Here is a 5,183-nt window from a genome sequence, read left to right as displayed (position 1 = left end):
CTCTCTCTCTCTCTCTCTCTCTCTCTCTCTCTCTCTCTCTCTCTCTCCCTCTTTCTTCTCTCTTTCTCCCGAGCTCTCCCGACCCGGAAAATTTCCGGCCGTCGTCCGCCGCCGTCCGGCCGAGGTAGGAGGCGTGCTTGGTATCAAATCGAAGCTTGGAACATCCTCTTCAATTCTAGGTAGGTGGCTGGTCGTGTTGCGCCGCCGTGAGGGATGAATCACGCAGAGAAGGAGCGGCTGTGCGTGGTGGAGTTTCGCCGAAAACTCTCTTTTTCGGCCACCATAACCGGAGCTGTTGGTCTCAACTTGAAGCTCTCCCTCCCAGCAGCTAAACCCTAAAAAGATTCATCCTAACTCGAGCTAGGTAAGGAGAATCGAAGGTTTGAATCTTCTAGGGTTTTTGATTGTGTTTTTGTTCGATTGACATGTTTAAGCTTGAAATTAGACTTAGTGATAGTTATAAAAGTTGTTTGGGATGTTGAGAGGAAGATGTTGTTAAAATTTGGAAGCCAGCGGGGGTCGCCGGAGTTGGCCGCCGGCCGCCGTTACGGGCGGAGCAGACAGCGGCGCTGCCGCTGTAAGGGGGCTTTTCAGGGTTTTAAATGTGTTATGTTAAGAGGAGTTTATTGAAGTATAGTTTGGAATTTTTGGATGAGTTTCGGTTAGGTTTGGAATTTTTCGGAGATTAGAGAAAATGCCGGTTATTAGAATGAAAATCCGACCGTTGGATTTCCTTGGTATTTATTATAGAATGTTAGAATTGATGAATTAAGGTTGTGGTGGAGTTTGGTGTGAATCCGGCGAGCTTAACCCTATTAAGAGTAGAGGGTTAAACGGAGGAGAGTTAGATATTTTAATTCACGTATTTATTTTCTGGAATTGAAGTTTGGTTCTAAGCATGGTTGTTGTGCCAGGATGCGAAGGGAACCTCGCTTGAGTGGCGATGCAGTTATCGTCGGGCTTATGCCTAAATTTGTGAGTGGACATTTTGGTTTTAAAAATAAATATGCATGCAAGATTTCATAATCTATCATTTTATTTTCCGAGCATATAATATAATTTTTCAGTTCATGAGATGAGCTTGAAAATTATTTGAGTTTGGTGCATTTATTAAGTGTTGGTCATGATTTATGGAGTTGAGCTCGGATTATTATTTTGATATTTGAGCTTGGATATTTTTATAAATTCCGGATTTCATTAAATGGTTTTAATGGTGGATTTGAGATTTATATAAGATTTCCGAAAATAGGATTTTCGGTAATTTCCTATTTTTAATTCTCGAAATTATTGGTGGAATATCGATCTTGACTTTGAGTTTTATAAATGATTACCGAAAATGGGATTGTCGGTAGTTCTCCTCATAATTTAATTGTTTATTTGAGGCATAATGATTTTGACTTGGAGAATATTTTAGCGAGTATTTTCGGTCGGAGATACTATTATTTATGATTCATAGTTGTTATTGAAATCTTGCTTATATTTATAAATTGGAGAATATTTTGATGTGTGAGACACGTCATTGAGTTGTGTTACGATTTCTTCTGATGATTTTCATGTACGGTTGGGAACCGTACCATTCGTTTGGTCTTGGGGAAAGTTTAATGGATTTAAGTGACTTCGTATGTTTTAGTCACCATATTATAGGCTCGTTTATCTTGATTATTGCTAGCTAACCTTATTAGCGGTCCTCATCATATGTGAGTCGCTATTATAGCCTTATTAGCGATCTTCTTTATATGTGAGTAGAGCGCTTAGAGTGGGACGCTATTATAGCCTGGGAGGCAATCGATCGATATTTATATTTATTAGTTAGCTAGCCTTATTAGTGGTCCTCATCATATGTGAGTTGAGCACTTAGCATGGGACGCTAGTATAGCCTTATTTAGTGGTCCTCATCATATGTGAGTTGAGCGCTTAGCGTGGGACGCTATTATAGCCTGGGAGGCATCGACCCGAGCCTGGGAGGCTCCTTTTTCATAGTGATAACTCTTCCCCTATTTTATTCTTCTCAATAATATATTTGATTAACCAGCGGGGCTGGTTTATCTCCTCTTATGAGATTTCTGTTTTAACTAACCAGCGGGGCTGGTTTGTCCTTTATTAAGTGATTTTGGATTTAAGGTTTTAAGGACGTTTAAGTTGCATGCTGTTAAGTTTTAAAAGTTGAAAAGTGGGAAAGTATATAAGTTTTATAATTGTTAATTTATTTTCATCCACTCACTCTAACGTTTTTAAATTACTTTCCCCTGGGCTCTTTGGTTTATAAATGCCCAGTTTGCAGGCTAAGTTATTTGAGGACGAGCGTACATGAAGTCAAGGCATAGTCAGAGGCTGCTTCCGCTTATTCGTTTTCATTGTTTTCATTCATCATTAGACATGCTCTGAAAGTCCAGTAGTAGCTTATTAAATGTCTTTGTTGTTGGTTGTGGAATTATTATTAGATAAGAAATTGTTATTGGGAGTTTTGATGAACTTGGGGAGCAGGAAGGCTCCAGGAGATGAGGATGGATGTTTGATTATAGAAGTGTTAAGTTGGATTTTTCAGAAAAGGGTTGTCCATTTTCAAGGAAGGTTATGCTGAATTTTCGGTAAATTTTCCTTGAAGGTGGACCCCGCAAGATTTACCTCGGGTTTCAGGGTAAAATTCGGGGTGGGTCCTGACAGCTTTGGCCCGTCTTGGGCTGCCTTGACCCTCCTTGACCCGCCTTGGGCGGCCAAAGGGCTGCCTTGACCCTCCTAGACTCACCTTATAAGGCTGCCTTGACCCGCCTTGGGCTGCCTTGACCCGCCTTGGGCTGCCTTTACCTTCCTAGGCCCTCCTTGGCTTTCCTAGGGTAGCCAAGAGGCCGCCTTGACCTGCCTAGGGCCGCCAAGTGACCGCCTTGACCTGCAATGAGCCGCCTTAACCCGCCTTGGGCCGTATTGACCCGTCTTAACCCGCCTTAGGCCGCATTAACCTGCCTTTGACCGCCTACGAACGCCAAGACGCCGCCTTGACCTGCCTAAGGCTGCCAAGCGGCCTCCTTGACCCGCCTAGGGCCGCCATGGCCAGCCTTGACCCTCCTAGGGCCACCAAGAGGCCACCATGACCCGTCTAAGGCCACAAAGGGCCGCCTTGATCCTTCTAGGGCCGTCGAGGGGCCGCGTTCACCATTTTAAGGCCACCAAGGGGCAGCCTTGACCCGCCAAGGGGCCGCCTTGACCCTCCTAGGCAGTCCTAGGCTCGCATTGACCCGTGTAGGGCCGCCTTGACCAGCTTTAACCCTCCTAGGCTGGCCTAGGGCAGTTAAGGAGCCGTCTTGACCTAATTTGAGCTGAAACCAGGTCAAGTTTTGCCCGATTTGAGCTGAAACCCCTTGCTATAGCACACAAGTTTTTGGAAAATTTCACTTTTTTTGACATGTGGTTTTTTGAATTCCTCTGTGCTTCTAGATGCCTCCTAACATATTGTGAACCATTCTAGCATCAAAAATTCTTTGTTTTTATAATTTTACTCGCGATCAAGCTTAAATAACTCACGTGTGCCGTCTTTTGTAAAGCTACTGAAAGTGTGATTTTCAGAGGTATTGAGTGAGCTTCCAATCTTGTTTTATCTTAGTTTATTATCTTAATGACCTCGAGAACCTATATCTTTAAAAATAGTTACGTATTACCCATTCTTTCAAGTTTCACCCGATTTGGGCCGAAACCACTTGCAACACACATGTTTTTGGAAAATTTCACTTTTTTTGACATGTGGTTTTTTGAATTCCACTGTGCTTCTAAACGCCTCCTAACATATTATGAAGCATTCTAGCATCAAAAATCCGTTGCTTTAATAATTTTACTCGCCATTGAGCTTAAATAACTGACGCGTGCTGTGTTTTCTAAAACAGTTGAAATTGTTGTTTTCAAAAGTATTGAGTTAGCTTCTAAGCTTTTTTTGTATTAGTTTATTCTCTTAATGACATCGGGAACCTATATTTTCAAAAACAGTTACGCATTACCCATTCTTTCAAATTTCGCCCGATTTGGGCCGAAACCCCTTCCTACAGGACACACGTTTTTGGAAAATTTCATTTTTTTTTGTACATGTGGTTTTTTGAATACCTCAGTGCTTCTAGACGCCTCCTAACATATTGTGAACAATTCTAGCATAAAAAATCCGTTGCTTTTATTATTTTACTCACGATCGAGCTTAAATAACTCATGCATGTCGTGTTTTATAAAGCTGCTGAAAGTGTGGTTTTCAGAGAAATTGAGTGAGCTTCCAAGCTTGTTTTGTCGTAGTTTATTCTCCTAATGACCTCGGGAACCTATATTTTCAAAAACAGTTACGTATTACCCATTCTTTCAAGTTTCGCCCGATTTGGGCCGAAACCCTTTGCTATAGCACACAGGTTTTTGGAAAATTTCACATGTTTTGACATGTGGTTTTTTGAATTCCTCTATGTTTCTAGACGCCTCCTAACATAATTTGAACCATTCAAGCATCAAAATTCCATTGCTTTTATCGCGATCGAGTTTAAATGACTCACGCATGTCGTGTTTTGTAAATTTGCTAAAAGTGATGTTTTCAAAGGTATTGAGTGAGCTTCCAAGCTTGTTTTGTCTTTGTTTATTCTCTTAATGACCTCGAAAACCTAAATTTTTAAAAACAGTTACGTATTACTCATTCTTTAAAGTTTCGCCCGATTTGAGCTGAAACCCCATGCTGTAGCACACAAGTTTTTGGAAAATTTCACTTGTTTTGACATGTGGTTTTTTGAATACCTCTGTCCTTCTAGACGCCTCCTAACATATTGTGAACCATTCTAGCATCAAAAATCTGTTGCTTTTATTATTTTACTCGCGATCGAGCTTAAATAATTGAAGCGTGTCGTGTTTTGTAAAGCAGCTGAAATTGTTATTTTCAAAAGTATTGAGTTAGCTTCTAAGCTTTTTTTGTCTTAGTTTATTCTCTTAATGACCTCGGGAACCTAAATTTTCAAAAACAGTTACGTATTACTCATTCTTTCAAGTTTCGCCCGATTTGAGACGAAACCCCTTGCTATAGCACACAAATTTTTGGAAAATTTCACTTTTTTTTACATGTGGAGTTTTGAATTCCTCTGTGCTTCTAGACGCCTCCTAACAAATTGTGTACCATTTTAGCATCAAAAATCCGTTCATTTTATTATTTTACTCACGATCGAGCTTAAATA

Source organism: Fragaria vesca, linkage group LG2, assembly GCF_000184155.1.
Source record: "Fragaria vesca subsp. vesca linkage group LG2, FraVesHawaii_1.0, whole genome shotgun sequence".
NCBI lineage: Eukaryota > Viridiplantae > Streptophyta > Magnoliopsida > Rosales > Rosaceae > Fragaria > Fragaria vesca.
This window is presented reverse-complemented; position numbering follows the sequence as displayed.